At 39.3% G+C, this 20,850-nt stretch overlaps 1 non-coding gene and 1 pseudogene across 1 annotated transcript; both read right to left on the bottom strand.

The window, feature by feature from the left end:
• Positions 1–20,527, bottom strand: part of LOC148551080 (uncharacterized) — a 45,450-nt pseudogene extending 24,923 nt beyond the window's left edge.
• LOC148551081 (small nucleolar RNA R71) lies at positions 10,181–10,288 on the bottom strand. The gene has a single exon (XR_015893874.1). It is a non-coding gene; the product is annotated as a small nucleolar RNA R71 (small nucleolar RNA).
• Positions 20,528–20,850: the final 323 nt, after the last annotated feature.

Genomic DNA, 20,850 nt, shown 5'->3' with positions numbered 1-20,850 from the left:
TTGGCTTATGAATCTTTCCATGTTAGATTTGAATATTCTATTTAATATAATTTGAGGTATTTCAGATTTATGATTATTTTATTCTATTTATGATGCTTTCAATTTAAATTATATTTTTCCCCTTTTGGCTTTAGTTGAGTAATTGGTGACACTTGAGTTATCAGACTCAGCAGTTGATTAAAAATTGGAATTCTTGCTGATTGATTTGGATCGCTCTAAATCTAGTCTTTCCATAGGAGTTGACTAGGACTTGAGGATCAAATTGATTGGTCCATTTGACTTTCCTTTATTTAGTAAGGGTCAACTAAGTGGGAGCGATAAACAATTCTCATCACACCTGATAAGGATGACTAGGATGGGATTTCTAGTTCTCATACCTTGCCAAGAGTTTTTTTAATCATTAATTTATTTTTCTTGCCATTTAAATTCTTGTTTTCTATTTCAAAAAAAAAAAAAACCCAACGATACCCTTTTCCATAATCAATAATAAATCATACTTCCCTACAATTCCTTGAGAAGACGACCCGAGTTTTGAATACTTCTGTTATAAATTTTATTGGGTTTGTTTGAGTGACAACCAAATCTTTTGTACGAAAGGATTCTCTATTGGTTTAGAAACTATACTTACAACGCGATTATTCTTATAAAAATTCTAAACTAGCGGAAATCCGATTGTTAGCCTTTAAGATCTCTTATTTACATTTTGCTTAGATTCTCTCTGCTTTTGTTTTTAAAGAACTTATGATAGGTATTTAATCCTTTGGAAAACTTGCCTATAGAGGCCCTTGTGCATCTTTTGGGATAGATTTGGAGATATGGTTGTCAAACTGCTTTTATACTGTACCCTAGCCGACCTAAACTTCGCAGGTCACGACTAGTGGCTAAATATTTATGTTACCTATCTATATTTTGTTTATGTTATTCATCTCGATGGCATTATCTTTATATCGTCTCAGTTCACGCTTTACCTTCTTTTTATCAATACGTGAGTGTTACGACTTCGCGATTTAATTTTTACTCTTTTCAGGCTTCTCAATTAATACTCCTTTCAATTATACTTATAAATTATGTATTAAAATCTCCCTTGAGAGTCGTACCACCTTATTATCATTGACTTATGACTTGAGCATAAGGATTTGAATATTAGGGTGTTACATTATGGTATCAAAGCTGTTCATCATCGTGAGCCTAAGGGATGGAACTGCTTATGCTTCAATGCATACTCTGAGTATGTGCCTGTGCTAGTTAGGGTATCCGACTGATATGTCTAGCATGAAGTTCATGAGTATACCTTTGGTACTTTGAACCACTAGACTTCCGATATTGAGATTGATCAACTTGATATCGATTGTTTGTTGTGTATAGGAACCAAATGGCGCCTCGTGGATGCGGTTGAGGCTGTGAGAGAGGTCGTACTAGTACTTAGGGACCGGAAACCAACCCGAATAACCCAGTAAATTTTATTGCGGTGTTGGAGAACATGGTTGCTGCTATGCAGGCCACAACGGAGGCTCTTGGGCAACGGATAAACAATAATGGCAATGGCAGAAGTGGAGCTCAGGACCCGATGACACTGGAAACCTTCTTAAAGGTTAATCCACCTAAGTTCAAGGGAACCACCAATCCGACTGAAGCCGATACCTGGTTTCAGGCTTTGGAGCGAGCATTGCAAGCGCAGTTGGTACCTGAAGAGCAATGTGTTGAATTTGCTACCTGTCTACTCACTGAGGAAGCATCGCATTGGTGGCAGGGGGATGACCCTGTTACCTGAGATGCATTCCAGGTGGAATTTAATAAAAAGTTCTTTCCAAATTTTGCCAAGACGGCTAAGGAACTTGAGTTACTACAGCTAAAGCAAGGTGCTATGTCCGTATCTGAGTATACAGACAAATTTGAGGAGCTATTCAGGTTTTCTCGCATGTGTCAGGGAGCTCCGGGAGACTTTGAGGAATGGAAGTGCATTAAGTATGAAGGAGGGCTTTGGAGCGATATCTTAAGTTCAGTGGGACCAATAGAGATCTGAATTTTCTCAGAGTTGGTGAATAAAAGCAGAGTTACTGAAGAGTGTGTGAAAAAAGGTGGCTGCAGAGAAAGGAAGCCATAGGGAGCACAACCAAGGATTCGCACCAAGGGTCGAGAGTTTAAGGAGAGAGGATACACACAACACTTTCCCCAAGGACGGAAAAACTTTGCAACAAATGAGGAGTCCCAAGAGAACGGTAAGGGAAAATAGACAGTGGCTGCTTCAGATGTTTCAAGCTGTCAGAGATGTCGAAGTCATCACCTAAATAGGCCGTGCCGATTGGGGTTAGGTGTATGTTACAAGTACGGGTTACTAGGGCATGTATCAAGAAATTGCCAACAAGGTGGGAGTCAGGATGTGGGCCAATTGCGACAGTAAGATTGAGGTAATTGCAATAATCAAGTTTAAAGGACTGTGCATAATTTTATAATACCACGTTTACAATAAAACTGGGAATGTTGAGCTTAGTATTAGACTTAGAACCAAATCGGATGGTCTGAGTAGGGGTTTGCTTTAAAAAAAATGCTTTGGGCTTTAAATACCTGATAAGTTTAGGAAATTAATACAAATGGATAAATGCCTGCGATGTAAACGATTTTCTATTGAGATTAGTATGTTGTGTTTGTTATTTAATTGGTTGATTTCTGGATTTTTGGTGAAATGGATTGAATCCATGACTTTTAGTTTCCTTTGATTTAAATAGATAAAGAATGGTCCTAAATGATGGATTTGGAAACGTTGATTTGAAATGTTGGTTTTGATTGAGTTGAGGTTGAAAGGAGGGGACCCGTGACAGGTGGCAAACTCCAGTTTTTAAGGCAGGTGCTGTCGAAATTTTTCCAAGAATTTGAAAGAGTGTTGGTTATGGTTTTGAAAATGATTTTTGATTTGAGTAACTTTAACAAAAGAGATGTGTTTTGAATGCTTTTATAGATTATTAAAGAAAATCGGATTCTTATGATTTTGTTAACTTGTTATTTCAAACTCAGTTGATTTCTAAAAACGAAGAGAGTTTTGATTAATTAGTCAAAGACTTTAAAACAGTAATTTATATATAAATTCGAGGATTTGGGAATAAGAAAGTAAATCTGGGGGTTATGCTTGGAGTTGAGCAGTGATTAGTGGTAATTGGCTTGACAGAGAGAGAGGATATTGATGGAGTATGATTAAGGTATGGTGATAATTTTTGGTTGATTATAGTGATATGGGAGGATGACTATGATTAATGATGACGGTGATATTATTGATGACATGATTTGAGATTTAATAAGATGTGAGTTGATGAGATGATGAAAGTAATGAACGAGACTGTTGGTTGGCGTTGGACAAATGATTGAGGTCCTCGGAGATAAAGGAATCAGAGTGCCTCAATGGAAGTGCGCAGAGTAAAAAGACCTTGGGACTACTATGTGTTTGATATAAAGGCAGACTACGCTCACGTACTCGTGGTGGCGGATGGAATTTTCGAGGGCAAAAACTTTTGTTAAGGGGGTAGAATGTAAAACCCGGTCAAATCGTAATTAATTAAATAATAAATCAAATAGGAGCGAATATGGTTAGAAAATTTAGCAATTGGAATTTGATAATTTAAATATGATATTTAGACTCAGTGAATTTTTTTTAGTCGGAAAACATAATTTTCTAAATAAAAATGCGCACTGAAAATTTGATCAGCAGTACCGGCTGCGATCTGTCTGATACTGTAGCTGAGAAAATTAATTAGAAGTGAATAATTTTACGAAATTAGAATTTATAATTTGGAAAGATAGAAATATTTAAAATACGATTTAAAACTCTAATCTTAAAGGTTTTGGCCAAAAATTGGGCCAACGGACTAAACCAAGTGAACCGGGCCCATGACCCAACATATATAAACACTAGTTATGAGCATTTCAGTTCATTAACCCTAAAGAAAGGGTGTGGGGTGCTGAAATAGAGAAGAGAGGAAAAGGAGAGAAAATCCTAACTCCATCAAACTTCAAATCACCACAACTTTTGATCTGGAACTCCGATTGACGAGCCATTTACGACCACGCATCGCTCTTCTCATCCTCTACAATTCTATCTAAGTTTTGTGGTGAGTATTCCATTGTCCTCTGCCCAGTTTTCGTTTTTCTTCTTAAATTTGAATTTGGTTATGGGTGTTGAGTAATTTTATGATAGTGGTTGTTTAGGAGTGCTCTAGTATGAGCCATTTGTGAGTTCCATCAACCAATTTCTGGGTTAAGATAAGGAATCCTCTAACCCTTATGATTTATCAATTTTATGAACCCTAGGTTGATTATAAGTGTGAAAATTAATTTAGAGTATTGGGTGATTTTGGTGCACAATTGGAAGATTGATATCGCTTGTGGAGTTTTGGTGAGGCTTAGAGCTAAGGTTGGTGGAGACTTCCAAAGAAGAGGCTCATTTGGTTTGGCTCCAATAGGTACGATTTAACTTTCATTTAAGTACCGTGTGGTGTGATGAGAATTCCTAGGCTAGATGCCCCTAGGATTAAGTTTGGATTGTGTAAATGGTTGGTACTAATATGTATAGTTGATATGTAATGTAAATGAATGATTGGGTTGAGAATTGTGTGAATTTATATGTTTGGTGTGTTGAGAATTTGCTGAATTGGATAATGAATATTAGTTTGTGAAATATGCATTTAAATTGTGAATTTAGGCCGGAGGATGAAAAGAGGTAAGAAAGGTAAGTGATGCGTGTATTGTGTGATGTCTTATGAGATTGAATGGAATTGTGATTGATGTTATTTGGTTACAATGAATTGCACGGATTACGTTGTTATTGGTTTTGAGGGAGGAATTGATGTCTTTGTTGATAATGCATGTGAGTTGTATATGATATATGGATTTACATGTATTGGGGGTTGATGGAATTGGTATTGTTGGAACTTGAGATGTGGAATGAAATATAGGATATGGTATTTGTTTGAAATTGAGTTATTTGATTGAGATTGGTCAAAATGGTGGATTGGTGGATTGTGAATTTAATTAGAATGTTGAAAAGATGAGTTGAGGAGGCTTGAGGTTGATTTTGGTAAGTTTTGGTTGGTTTTAAAAAGGTTTGAAATTGGTTTGTGTTGAAAATTTAGTTTTTGTTGGTTTTTGTGAAAGTTGTGATTTTGGTCTACTTGGACGGAGCATATCTTGGTCTTCGGATCCTCGATTTTTATCAAACTTGTTTAGAAATAAATTCATCCTTTGAGTTCTAAATTTTTATAGTATGCATGACGAACAAATTTTTGCTAGTAAATAAATTCACAAATATAATCGCGTTGTAAGTATAGTTTCTAAACCAACAAAGAATCCTTTCGTACAAAAACTTGTTTGTCACTTAAGCAAACCCAATAAAATTAATAACCGAAGTATTTAAACCTCGGGTCATGTCTCAAGAAATTGCAGGGAGGTGTATTTATTATTGGTTATGAGATTGTACCTTTTTGGGTTTTTGAAAGGTTGAACAAGGAAAGTAAATTACAAGAAAGTAAATTAATAATTAAGAAAACTCTTGGCAAGGTATGAGAACTAGACGTCCTATCCTAGTTATCATTATCAATTGTGATGAGACTTGTTCATTGCTCCTACTTAGTTAACCCTTACTAAATAAAGGAAAGTCAAGTGGACTAATCAATTTGATTCCTCAAGTCCTAGTCAACTCCTAAGGAAAGACTAGCTTAGAGGGATCCAAATCAACCAGCAACTTTCAATTAACAATCAATAAAGGAGTTTGATAACTCAAGCATCTCCAATTAATCAATTCAAGCTAAGAATGTAAAAATCTAAATTAAAATCATGAATATGAAATACCTCAAATTACATTAAATAAAGAAATCAAATCTAACATGGAAGGTTCATAAACCAAATTGGAAAAATAAATAAACTAGAATGCTAGAATAAATAAAAGTAGAAGAGAAACTAAATTAAAGGAACATTAAACCTGGAATTGAGAAGAAATAAACCTAAAACTAAGAGAAATCCTAAAACCTAGAGAGAGGAGAGAGCCTCTGATGAGCGGATAATTTATACGCATTTTGGCATTGTTTTTACATAGTTTTTAGTATGATTTAGTTAGTTTTTAATATATTTTTATTAGTTTTTAAATAAAAATCACATTTTTGGACTTTACTATGAGTTTGTGTGTTTTTCTGTGATTTCAAGTAATTTCTGGCTGAAATTGAGGGACTTGAGCAAAAATCAGATTCAGAGGCTGAAGAAGGACTGTAGAGGCTGTTGGATTCTGACCTCCCTGCACTCAAAGTGGATTCTGACCTCCCTGCACCCAAATGGCGCACTCTCAATTGCGTTGGAAAGTAGACATCCAGGGCTTTCTAGCAATATATAATAGTCCATACTTTGCCCGAGTTTAGATGACGCAAACTGGCGTTCAACGCCAGCTTTCTGCCCTATTCTGGCGTTAAACGCCAGAAACAGGTTGCAAAGCAGAGTTAAACGCCAGAAACAAGTTACAAACTGGAGTTTAACTCCAAGGAAGACCTCTACACATGAAAGCTTCAATGCTCAGCCCAAGCACACACCAAGTGGGCCCGGAAGTGGATTTCTGCATCATTTACTTATTTCTGTAACCCTAGTAACTAGTTTAGTATAAATAGAACTTTTTACTATCATGTTAAGAATCTTTGGATCATTTTTAGATCTTTGGAACATTTTTCCTTAGACTTGGGGGCTGGCCATTCGGCCATGCCTGGACCATTATCACTTATGTATTTTCAACGGTAGAGTTTCTACACACCATAGATTAAGGTGTGGAGTTCTGCTGTTCCTCATGAATTAATGCAAAGTACTATTGTTTTTCTATTCAATTCAAGTCTATTTCTTCTCTAAGATATTCATTCGCACACAAGAACATGATGAATGTGATGATTATGTGACGCTCATCATCATTCTCACTTATGAACGCGTGCCTGACAAATACTTCCGTTCTACATGCAAACAAGGTTGAATGCATATCTCTTAGCCTCCTGATCTACGATCAGAGTCTTCGTGGTATAGGCTAGAATTATTGGCGGCTATTCTTGAGATCCGTAAAGTATAAACCTTGTCTGTGGTATTCCGAGTAGGATCTGGGAAGGGATGGCTGTGACAAGCTTCAAACTCGCGAGTGTTGGGCGTAGTGACAGACGCAAAAGGATTACTGAATCCTATTCCAGTATGATTGAGAACCGACAGATGATTAGCCGTACGGTGACAGCGCATTTGGACCATTTTCACTGAGAGGACGGGATGTAGCCATTGACAATGGTGATGCCCAACATACAGCTTGCCATGGAAAGGAGTATGAATGATTGGATGAAGACAATAGGAAAGCAGAGGTTCAGAAGGAACACAATCATCTCCATACGCTTATCTGAAATTCTCACCAATGAATTGCATAAGTATCTCTATCCTAGTTTATATTTTAATTATATTTTAACTCTCAATTCACCATAACCATTTGAATCCGCGTGACTGAGATTTACAAGGTGACCATAGATTGCTTCAAGCCGACAATCTCCGTGGGATCGACCCTTACTCACGTAAGGTTTATTACTTGGACGACCCAGTGCACTTGCTGGTTAGTTGTGCGAAGTTGTGACAAAGAACTAAGATTATGAACGTGCGTATTAAGTTTTTGGCGCCGTTACCAAGGAATGAACGATCACGATTTCGTGCACCAAGTTTTTGGCGCCGTTGCCGGGGATTGTTCGAGTTTGGACAACTGACGGTTCATCTTGTTGCTCAGATTAGGTAATTTTATTTTAATTTTAAGATTTTTTATTTTTATTATTTTTATTTTTATTTTCGAAAAATTTAAAAAAAAAATATTTTTATAAAATAAATAAATTATTCTATGGCTTCAGAATTTTTAAGAATGAATTCTAGAGTTTCATGATGATCTGTTGAAGTCTGGCTGGCTGTAAAGCCATGTCTAATCCTTTGGACTGAGGTTTCAACTATCATTAGAGAAGAGCTTCTTTGCCTTTCTCAGCAATTTAGCTTTTGTATGTAATGATCTGCTAAAGCTTGGCTGGCCATTGGCCATGTCTAGTGTTTTGGACCGGAGCTTTCACTGAAAGCTTGGCTGGCTAGTAAGCCATGTCTAATTCCTGGGCCGGAGCTTTAGACTAACATTGCATGATTTCTGGAATTCTCATTAGAAATTTTGAAGTCCTTATTTTTCTTTTTCCAATTAATTTTCGAAAAATCCAAAAAAATTAATAAAATCATAAAAACCAAAAAAATTTTGATGTTTCTTGTTTGAGTCTTGTGTCAATTTTTAAGTTTGGTGTCAATTGCATCTTTTTAATTTCATAAAAAATTTTCGAAACTCATGCATGTTGTTCTTCATGATCTTCAAGTTGTTCTTGATGATCTTCTTTGTTTGATCTTTGCATTTTCATGTTTTGAGTCTTTTCTTGTTTTTCATATGCATTTTCAATCTATTAGTATCTAAAGTTTGAAAATTTCTAAGTTTGGTGTCTTGCATGTGTTTCTTTTCTTAAAAATTTTCAAAAATAAGTTCTTGGTGTTCATCTTGACATTCAAAGTGTTCTTGGTGTTCATCTTGACATTCAAAGTGTTCTTGCATGCATCATGCGTTTTGATTCATAATTTTCATGTTTTGAGTCTTTTGGTTGTTTTTCTCTTTCTTCATTAAAAATTCAAAAATCAAAAAAATTATCTTTCCCTTTTTATCTCATAAATTTTCGAAAATTTGAGTTGACTTTTTCAAAACTTTTTAAAATTTAGTTGTTTCTTATGAGTCAAGTAAAATTTTCAATTTAAAAATTCTATCTTTTTCAAATCTTTTTCAAAAATCAAATCTTTTTCATTTTTCTTTCATAATTTTGAAATTTTCAAAATTTATTTTCAAAATCTTCCTCTTATTTCTATTTCATATTTTTGAAATTAATGCTAACAATTAATGTGATTGATTCAAAAATTTTAAGTTTGTTACTTGCCTAGTAAGAAAGATTCAATCTTTAAATTTTAAAATCATATCTTTTTGTTTCTTGTTAGTCAAGTAATCAACTTTAATTTTCAAAATCAAATCTTTTTAAATTTCTTTTTCAAATATTTTTCAAAATAAATTTCAATCACATCTTTTTCAAAATCAATTTCAAAATCTTTTCTAACCTCTTATCTTTTCAAATCTTTTTCAATTAACCACTTAACTTTTTGTTTGATTTTAAAAGTTTACTATTTCAATCATATCTTTTTCAAAACCACCTAACTACTTTTCTCTCTCTTATTTTCGAAAATTACTAACCCCTTTTTCAAAATTTGTTTTAATTAACTAATTGTCTTAAATTTTAATTTAATTTTATTTTCCATCTTAAATTTCGAATTCTAACTAATAGTCAACATAAAAACAAAAAAAAAATATTTTTCACTTTATTTTTAATTTTCGAATTTTCCTCTCTCTCATCTCCTTCTATTTATTTATCTACTAACACTTCTCTTCTACTCAAAAATTTGAACCAACTCTTCTCCTCTGTGTTTGAATTCTTAACTTTTCTTTCTTCCATCCTTCTCTTCTTATACTCATATAAGGAATCTCTATACTATGACATAGAGGATTCCATATTTTCTTTTCTGTTCTCTTCTTTTTCGTATGAGCAGGAACAAGGATAAGAAAATTCTTGTTGAAGTTGATTCTGAACCTGAAAGGACTCTAAAGAGGAAGCTAAGTGAAGCTAAAGCACAACTCTCTAGAGAAAATCTGACAGAAATTTTCGAAAAAGAAGTAGACATGGCCGAAAATAATAATAATGGTGGAGATGCAAGGAAGATGCTTGGTGACTTTACTACACCAAATTCCAACTTACATGGAAGAAGCATCTCAATCCCTGCCATTGGAGCAAACAATTTTGAGCTAAAGCCTCAATTAGTTTCTCTGATGCAACAGAATTGCAAGTTTCATGGACTTCCATCAGAAGATCCTTTTCAGTTCCTAACTGAATTCTTGCAAATTTGTGATACTGTTAAGACCAATGGGGTTGATCCCAAGGTCTACAGGCTTATGCTTTTCCCATTTGCTGTAAGAGACAGAGCTAGAATATGGTTGGACTCTCAACCTAAAGATAGCCTGAACTCTTGGGATAAGCTGGTCACGGCTTTCTTAGCCAATTTCTTTCCTCCTCAAAAGCTTAGCAAACTTAGAGTGGATGTTCAAACCTTCAAATAAAAAGAAGGTGAATCCCTCTATGAAGCTTGGGAGAGATACAAGCAACTGACCAAAAAGTGTCCTTCTGACATGCTTTCAGAATAGACCATCCTGGATATATTCTATGATGGTCTGTCTGAATTAGCTAAGATGTCATTGGACCATTCTGCAGGTGGATCCATTCACCTAAAGAAAACGCCTGCAGAAGCTCAGGAACTCATTGACATGGTTGCAAATAACCAGTTCATGTACACTTCTGAAAGGAATCCTGTGAGTAATGGGACGCCTCAGAGGAAAGGAGTTCTTGAAATTGATACTCTGAATGCCTTATTGGCTCAGAATAAAATATTCACTCAGCAAGTCAATTTGATTTCTCAGAGTCTGAATGGATTGCAAGCTGCAACCAACAGTACTAAAGAGGCATCTTCTGAAGAAGAAGCTTATGATCCTGAGAACCCTGCAATAGCAGAGGTGAATTACATGGGAGAATCCTATGGAAACACCTATAATCCCTTATGGAGAAATCATCCAAATTTCTCATGGAAGGATCAACAAAAGCCTCAACAAGGGTTTAATAATGGTGGAAGAAACAGGTTTAGCAATAGCAAGCCTTTTCCATCATCCTCTCAGCAACAGACAGAGAATTCTGAGCAGAGTCTATCTAGCTTAGCAAATATAGTCTCTGATCTATCTAAGGCCACTCTAAGTTTCATGAATGAAACAAGGTCCTCTATTAGAAATTTGGAGGCACAAGTGGGCCAACTGAGTAAAAGAGTCACTGAAACTCCTCCTAGTACTCTCCCAAGCAATACAGAAGAGAATCCAAAAAGAGAGTGCAAGGCCATAACCTTAGTTGGTGTGGCCGAACCCAGAGAGGAGGAGGAGGACATGAATCCTAGTGAAGAAGACCTCCTGGGACGTTCACTGACCAATAAGGAGTTTTCCTTTGAGGAACCAAGGGAATCTGAGGCTCATCTAGAGACCATAGAGATTCCATTGAACCTCCTTTTACCATTCATGAGCTCTGATGACTATTCATCTTCTGAAGAAGATGAAGACATTGTTCAAGGGCAAGCTGCCCAGTATTTAGGAGCAATCATGAAGCTGAATGCCAAGCTATTTGGTAATGAGACTTGGGAGGACGAGCCTCTATTGCTCATTGATGAACTAAATATCTAGGTTCATCACACTTTAGCTCAAAAGAAACAGGATCCTGGTAAATTCCTAATTCCCTGTAACATAGGCACCATGACCTTTGAGAAGGCTCTGTGTGACCTGGGGTCAGGCATAAACTTAATGCCACTCTCTATAATGGAAAAACTAGGAATCTTTGAGGTACATGCTGCCAAATTCTCATTAGAGATGGTAGACAAATCCATGAAACAGGCTTATGGATTAGTAGAAGACTTGTTAGTAAAGGTTGAAGGCCTTTACATCCCTGCTAATTTCATAATCCTAAACACTGGGAAGGATGAGGATGAATCCATCATCCTTGGAAGACCCTTCCTAGCCACAGCAAAAGCTGTGATTGATGTGGACAGAGGAAAGTTGGTCCTTCAATTGAATGAGGACTACCTTATATTTAAGACTCAAGGTTCTCCTTCTGTAACCATGGAGAGGAAGCATGAAAAGCTTCTCTCACTGCAGAGTCAACCAAAGCCCCCACAGTCAAACTCTAAGTTTGGTGTTGGGTGGTCCCAACAATGCTCTGAACATCTGTGAGGCTCCATGAGAGCTCACTGTCAAGCTATTGACTGTAAAGAAGCGCTTGTTGGGAGGCAACCCAATGTTATTTAATTATATCTATTTATTTTCTATTGTTATTTTATGTTTTTTTTAGGTTGATGATCATGTAGAGTCACAAAAACTACTGAAAAATCAAAAACAGAATGAAAAACAGCATTAAAAATAGCTCACCCTGGAGGAAGAGCTTACTGGCGTTTAAACGCCAGTAAGAAGCATCAAACTGGCGTTTAATGCCAGAAAGAAGCATCAAGCTGGCGTTAAACACTAGAAACAAGCACCAGACTGGCGTTTAACGCCAGAACAGAGCATGGAATTGGCGTTAAACGCCAGAAACAAGCAGCAAGCTGGCGTTTAATGCCAGACATGCATTCTAAGGGCGTTTTGCATGCCTAATTGGAGTAGGGATGCTAAGTCCTTGACGAATGATTGAGATCCTCGGAGATAAAGGAATCAGAGCGTCTCAACGGAAGTGCGCAGAGTAAAAAGACCTTGGGACTACTATGCATTAGATATAAAGGCAGACTACGCTCACGTACTCGTGGTGGCGGATGGAATTTTCGAGGGCAAAAACTTTTGTTAAGGGGGTAGAATGTAAAACCCGCTCAAATCGTAATTAATTAAATAATAAATCAAATAGGAGCGAATATGGTTAGAAAATTTAGCAATCGGAATTTGATAATTTAAATATGATATTTAGACTTAGCGAATTTTTTTTAGTCGAAAAACATAATTTTCTAAATAAAAATGCGCACTGAAAATTTGATCAGTGTAACAGCCCAGACCACCCGCTAGCACGATATTGTCCGCTTTGGCACACATGGCCTCACGGTTTTGCTTTTGACGATAGGGATGCTAGCCGAAGCCCCCCACACTCACTCGTCAAAACGCGTCATGCTAGGGAGAGGTATCCACACCCTTATAAGGCATGCTTCGTTCCCCTCCCCAACCGATGTGGGCCTTACAATCCACCCCCTAAGGGAGTCCAGCGCCCTCGCTGGCACATCGATCCGGGTTCTGGCTCTGATACCATCTGTAACAGCCCAGACCACCCGCTAGCACGATATTGTCCGCTTTGGCACACAAGGCCTCACGATTTTGCTTTTGACGATAGGGATGCTAGCCGAAGCCCCCCATACTCACTCGTCAAAACGCGTCATGCTAGGGAGAGGTATCCACACCCTTATAAGGCATGCTTCGTTCCCCTCCCCAACCAATGTGGGCCTTACAATGTAACACCCTACCATACATAGTCTTATGCTTAAGTCATAATTCAGAGATGACAAGGTATTACGACCTCTAAAATAAAAATTTAGTATATATAGTAGTATGAATGATTGATTATAACTAGGAGCCTTAGTAGAAAAAGGGGGTAGACAAAAACCGTAACTCGAAAGCGCAACACTCCGAATCGATAACGTAGCGAACGGGGATAAGCTAACACAAGATTATGTATATACAAAGGAGTGTCAAAAACAGGAATATCAAAAATAAGGAAACCACAAAATATACATATAATAAAAATAAGGAAACCCCAAAGGAAACCCAAAGGGACACAAATACAGAAGCCTATTCTCCAAAATCTCCTATAAGAGGAGTCATCACAGTTTGTATTATGTAATGGAGATAAAAGTATCTAAGCAAAACATATAAACCAAAACAGAGTCCCGAGAACAAAGGATCTTCGCAAATCCAGAAGTCTCCAGCATGCCTCAACGAGAAGCCTCACGTCCTGCATCTGAAAAACCACAAAATCCGCATGGGTGAGAACCAGAGGTCCTCAGCATGGTAACAGCTTCCACATATATAATACATAATAATAGAGGAAAGCCGAAGGCAATCCTAGAACTTCCTCCAGATAATATCAAAGCTTATAAACAAGCTAAACCATAAGTGGCAACTGACTAAGGATCCTTCAGTCTAACTAATACTTCCCTTTCCAATTCCTTCAGACCTCCCAACCACCAGCAGGAGTATAATATAGCAAACACAGTTATATCAGACAAGAGATTTACAAATAGAAACAGATAAGGCATTTACACAATTAGCAAGTAATATGCAATCAAATAGGCAATCTCAAACAATTCATGTAGTATGCTTATGATGCATGCCTGTCCCTAGTGGCTGATGATATCATCTGTGGGTTATAGAGCCAACCCGACAAGTCCTGGTAGCTAACCATTGGACTGTCCCTTTGTCGTGCATCCCCAACTCGAGTTATACTCATCATAAACTTGATCATAATCATGATCCATATCCATCACCCTCACTGGTGAATATTTACGAGGGCGAGCTCATCCGGGCCTTTCACAGTGCCCGGCCACACTTACGACATAGGGTCAAAAGAGCTTCGAGTCTCAACCTGGAGCACGTGGTGGCTAGCCACTGCTTCCTTCCAGGGAAACCCTCATCTCCGTTAGTGGAAGTGCAACATTCACATTTATCAATGTTTCAGCATAAACATGCATTCAATCTCATCCATGGATCGTCATCCATCTCAGCCATCCGGCTCACGGTTCAGTCTAGAACCAGCCAATATTCATATCATACACAGCCATTCCGGCTCACGGTTCAGTCTAGAACCAGCCAATATATTAGCAATTGTGGCCCTTCGGCCCATGGCATAACAAGCACTTCCACCGCCATCCTCTGCATCTCACATAATCATCTTTGATCCTCATTGATCATTCATTTTTCCCTTGCTTCACTCGCAAGTTACCACATTCACTAGCTCCTTGTCTCATTGCTAGGCATATCATAATGATTTAAGACATAAGTGGTGAGATCGGAGGCTTAGAAGTATGAAATTTGGCTTTTAAAACTCAAAAATCAACTTTGGGATGAAAACAGGGCCACGCGTACGCGCACTCCACGCGCACGCGTGGATGGCCACAAAACTCATCGACGCGCAAGCGTCATACGCGCTGACGCGTGGGTTGAAAAATAGCCAAACGACGCGCAAGCGTTAGCCACGTGCACGCGTGGGTGCTCTTGCGCCTCAGGCACACAACTGGCACAACCCTGGCACAACTCTCTGGAAAATGGCTAGGCATCTGATGCAGCGCATCGACGCGCTCGCGCACACCACGCGCACGCGTGGATGGTGCTTTCTCGAAGAACGGCGCGTACGCGCCAAGTGCGCCTACGCGCGGAGGGTCATTCTGCTAAAAATTTTCTAAGTTAAAAGCTGCAGAATTTACAGATCCAACCCCCAATCTTCCGACGGACATAACTCTCTCTTTTTAAATCGTTTTTCACCCGTTCTTCGAACGGCATGGACATCCCGGATCCAATTTCATTTCTAAATAGATTTGGCATAAATCAGAGATCCGTAGTCCAAGTTATGTCCCGTCAAAGTATGCCCAAAAACCATGTTTTCATACAAAACCACATAGTGCCATTTTCAAAATAAGCCTTTTTCAACTCTTTTCAAAATCAACCAAAACATGCCAATTTCAACCCTATTTGAAATCAATTAAAATGTTCCAAAAATCAACATCAAGCCATCCTCAACTCACACATTGACACTTTACCAAAATTCCCAAAATCACCATCCAACCATTTTAACCCTTCTCAATCAAATGGCTAAAGGACAAACACAATATCATGTCATACATCCTTCCTCATCCCAATTTCCAATAATACCACTTCCAATCAATCATTATTATACTTAATCAACATCATACTCACAATCAACATGGTACCACCCATTAATTCAACCTCAATCATCCATCAAGCATATATCACAACATGCATTTCTCACATATCACACAATCAAGGCATCAATATTCATAATCACATATATGAACACATCATATATCTCAACCATTCAACAACATCAACAATTCAATGCCTATCTTAGGGCCTCTAGCCTAAGTATTTCCTACCACATTACATATTAGATACGGGAAACCGAAACCATACCTTAGCCGATTTCCCAAGCTCAACCGTAGCACTTCCAAACCACTTGTCCACAAGCTCTCAAGGTATCAACACCTCCAAGAACATATTTTTATCACACAAACCCTCTTTCAAGCTTTCCAAAATCACCAATCAAGCTCCAATATCCACATATACACAACCTAAGCCACAATCATCATACCCATACACAACATCTCAATACCCAACATCATAGAACAACAAATTACACTAGGGTTGAGAATCTTACCACACCCAAGGTCCAAGGAGACAAGATTAACCTTCTCCTTCAAGAGAGTTGGGTCCTATAACATCAAAGAGCCCAAAATCTCAACATTTTTGCTCATGAAACTCGAAATCAAGGCTGGAAGTTCGAAGAGCAAAACGTGGCTTACCTCTAGATTGATTGTATGGGTTTTGTAGAGCTCTCCGCGGTAAACACGTGACCACAAACAGAGCGGCAATCGGAGCTCTAGATCAAAAGTTATGGTGGTTTGAAGATCAACCAAGGGAGAGAACTTGAGAGAGTGTTCTTCCCCCCTCCATACCTATTTTCAGCGTGTGAGTGTGTCAAGTGAGGAGAGAGAGTGCTGAAAACTAGGGTTTTAGTTTAGTTATGTTGGGCCAAGGGCCCACTTTGGGTCCGATTGGTCCGGTTTGGCCCGTTCGGTCCAATCTTGGTCCGATTTCTATAAAATTGGTACCGAAATTCTCGTCTCAATCTCCTCTATCATATTAAGCCATAAAAATAACATTTTTGGCTTTCTAGAATAAATTCTCATTTATGGGTTAATTAGCCATTAATTAACCGGGTCTTACATTCTACCCACCTAATTAGGAATTTTGCCCACAAAATTCAAATTCAATTTCCTGAGAATAAGTGCGGATAATCCGTTCTCATCTCCGACTCAATTTCCCAAGTGTGTTCCTCAACACCGCCTCGACTCCAAGCCACTTTGACTAGTGAAACCTCTTTTCCACGCAAGCATTTGATACTAGTATCATCGATTCTGACTGGAGCCACTGGAAGCGTCAAATCCTCTCTTAACTGAACCGATTCAGGTTCCAACACATGGCTAGCATCAGGAGTGTACTTCCGAAGCTGCGACACGTGAAACACGTCATGTAGGTTTGAAAGATGAGGTGGTAGAGCCATCCGATATGCCACCCGCCCAATCCTCTCCAGGATCTGAAATGGACCAATGTAACGAGGATTCAACTTCTTCGCTTTAATCGCCTTACCTACTCCTGTGGTCGGGGTAACCTTCAGAAAAACATGATCTCCTTCCTCAAATTCCAAGGGCTTCCGCCTCTGATCGACGTAACTCTTTTGGCGACTCTGCGCCGTAAGCATCCTATCTCGGATTTTCTTAACTTGTTCAGTGGTCTCAGCTATCATTTCCGGCCCCAACAAGCCTTTCTCTCCAGCTTCATACCAACATAGCGGAGATTGACATTTCCTCCCATACAATGCCTCATACGGAGCCATTTCGATGCTCGTATGGTAACTATTATTGTATGCAAACTCCACTAACGACATATACCGATCCCAACTCACCGGTTGGTCTAAAACACAAGCTCTCAACATATCCTCCAGTGTTTGGATCGCCCTCTCGGATTGACCATCTGTTTGAGGATGGTAAGCTGTACTCAAGCTTAATCGGGTTCCAAAATCTTTCTGAAATGCACCCCAGAATCTCGAAGTGAAACGAGGATCTCTGTCAGAGATTATAGTAGCAGGTACACCATGGAGTCTTACAATCTCCTTTATGTATAACCGAGCTAGATCCTCAAGGGTGTAAGTCATCCGAATGGGCAAAAAGTGAGCTGACTTCATCAGTCGGTCCACAATCACCCAGATAGCATCAAAACCAGTCCTAGTCCTTGGCAATCCTGACACAAAGTCCATTGCAATACTTTCCCATTTCCATTGCGGAACCTCTAAAGGTTGCAACATCCCAGAAGGTCTTTGATGTTCAATCTTTACCTTTTGACAAGTTAAGCACTTTGAAACATATTCCGCCACATCATTCTTCATACCCGGCCACCAAAACATCGCCTTTAAATCATGGTACATCTTAGTACTCCCCGGGTGAATGGAGAATCCGCTTTTGTGTGCCTCCTTTAAGATATCTTGCCTCAAAGTACCAACATCCGGCACAATGATCCTACCCTTGAATCTCCATAACCCATCTTTTTCTTCTGACACTCTCCACTGTTTTCCTTGCTCGATAGCCGGTAACACCTTCCATAACGCTTCATCATTTTCATGAGCCTTTAGGAGTTCGGACTTAAAGTCACTCGAGATTTCTAATCGGCTCAAACACAAGGTTCCGGATACTTCTCGAGCACCAATTTTTAAACTCTCGAATCCCTTGAGCAACTTCTCCTCTTGGAGCATCATCCAAGCCGCATATAACGACTTCCGACTTAACGCATCCGCCACTACATTCGCCTTTCCCGGATGGTAATTCAACTCAAAGTCGTAGTCCTTCAATAATTCCATCCATCTTCTCTGCCTCATATTAAGCTCTTTCTGATCAAAGAGATATTTCAAGCTCTTGTGATCGGAGAAAACTTGGAACTTAACCCCATAGAGATAATGCCTCCACACCTTCAAGGCAAACACGACCGCAGCGAGTTCCAAATCGTGTGTAGGGTAACTAACTTCGTGAGGTCTCAACTGTCGTGAGGCATACGCCACCACATTATGATGCTGCATCAGCACGCACCCTAGACCCTTTAATGAGGCATCACAGTACACCTCAAAAGGTTCGTCCGGCTCGGGTAACACCAACACAGGTGCAGTGGTCAACTTTTTCTTCAATGCCTGAAAACTCTCCTCGCACTCAGGAGTCCAAACAAACGGAGTGTCCTTGCGGGTTAACTTTGTCAACGGCAAGGCTAATTGCGAAAAGCCTTTGATGAACCTTCGGTAATAGCCAGCTAAGCCCAGAAAACTCCTTATCTCAGTTACTGTGGTTGGTTGCTTCCAATCCATCATGGCTTCCACCTTAGTTGGATCTACGGCTATTCCCTTCTTACTCACCACGTGACCCAAAAACTTCACCTCACTCTTCCAGAACTCACACTTAGACAGTTTCGCATAGAGTTTCTTCTCCTTCAAAATCTGCAACACGGTCCGCAAGTGTTCCGCATGCTCTTCTTCAGTTTTGGAGTAAATCAGTATGTCGTCAATGAAGACAACAACGAATTTATCCAAAAACGGACGGAACACTCTATTCATGTAATCCATGAATACTGCAGGAGCGTTCGTCAACCCAAAGGACATTACAGTGTACTCGTAATGACCATAACGAGTCCTGAAAGCGATCTTAGGGATATCCTCACCCCTCACTCTTATCTGGTGATAACCGGATCGCGAATCGATCTTGGAGAAAACCCCAGCTCCTTGTAACTGATCCATGAGATCATCAATCCTCGGCAATGGGTACTTATTCTTTATGGTGACCTTGTTCAGCTGCCTGTAATCCACACAGAGTCGCATACTCCCATCTTTCTTCTTTACCAGTAATACTGGAGCACCCCACGGGGAAACACTTCCGGAAACTCACACATTACCGGAATCTGATCCAACCTTTGATCATCACCCGAAACACCCGCGGTTAACAACAGAATACCCTGACATTCGATTCCAGAACAGTTCACCATCATCGAATTCAAGTAATAATTATTCATCACGACCGGCCCTTCTGTATCTTCCGGCATAAAGTACACCGACTTTGTAGAACAATCAAGCAGGACATGGTTCTCAGATAACTAGTCCAACCCCAAGATAAGATCAAGACCGATCATCGGTAAGCAGATTAAATTATAGACGAAATCACGCTGCTTGAACCTAAACGAAACTTTCGGGCATCCTAGCCTAGTTACCATGGCTTCATGGGTGGCATTATGTACCTTTAGGTCATAACCTAAGGTTACGATCTTCAATCCTAACTCATGGGCTTTCTCAAATGCAATGAATGAATGCGATGCTCCCGAATCAAATAAAGTATTTAAAGTTTGACCAGCCATTTCACAGTTACCTCGAATGAGTGTCTCAGATCCCTCTGCACCCACAGCTGAGGTGGTGAACACCCGACCAGTCTGTTGTGCTTTCCCAGCACCTTGCTTTTGCTTCTCTGGACAACTTGCGGCTTTATGCCCCGCCTTTCCACAATTGTAGCTCAAACCCCATCCGGCCTTGCATGGTACTCCCGGATGGTGACTTCTACACCTAGTACAAGCTTGATCATTCTGAGGCTACTTCCCAAACCTTTTCCCTTGGGAGTAGTTGTTGTTGGGCCTCCTAAAAGAACCTCCCCTTTTGAAAGACGTGCCTCTAGGTGCAAAGCTCTTCCCTCGGTTCTGTGGAAATGATCCTTTGTGACTTCCTTTCTCAGCGACTGCCCTCTTCACACACTCTTCAGCAACCCCACACTTGTTCACCAACACAACGAAAGTTCTGATTTCCATTGGTCCTTGAGCTCCATTTCTGTCGTTGCCATGGTTGTTCATCTGTTGACCAAGAGCCTCAGCAGTGGCTTGCATAGCAACAGCCATGTTCTCCAACGCAGTCATAAAGTTCACCGGGTCGTTTGGGTTATTCTCCGGTGCACGAGCATTCGTATGACCTCTCTCACGACCTCTACCGCGTCCACGAGGCGTCATCTGGTTCCTATACACACCAAACAATCGATATTAAGTTGATCAGTCTCAATATCGGAAGTTTAGTGCTTCAAAGTCCCAAATGCATGCTCATGAACGTTTATGCCAACTATATCAAGTAGATATACTAACAGCACATAACACACATACAGAGAATGCACAGAAGCATAGTCAGTCCATTCCTCAGGCTCTACAGGAACGAACTGCTCTGATACCATAATGTAACACCCTACCATACAGAGTCTTATGCTTAAGTCATAATTCAGAGATGACAAGGTATTACGACCTCTAAAATAAAAATTTAGTACATATAGTAGTATGAATGA

The sequence above is a fragment of the Arachis ipaensis genome, chromosome B7 (genome assembly GCF_059453495.1).
Source record: "Arachis ipaensis isolate K30076 ecotype BB chromosome B7, ASM5945349v1, whole genome shotgun sequence".
NCBI classification, from domain to species: domain Eukaryota; kingdom Viridiplantae; phylum Streptophyta; class Magnoliopsida; order Fabales; family Fabaceae; genus Arachis; species Arachis ipaensis.
The sequence above is the reverse complement of the archived record's forward strand: the minus strand, read 5'-3'. Positions and strand labels throughout refer to the sequence as shown.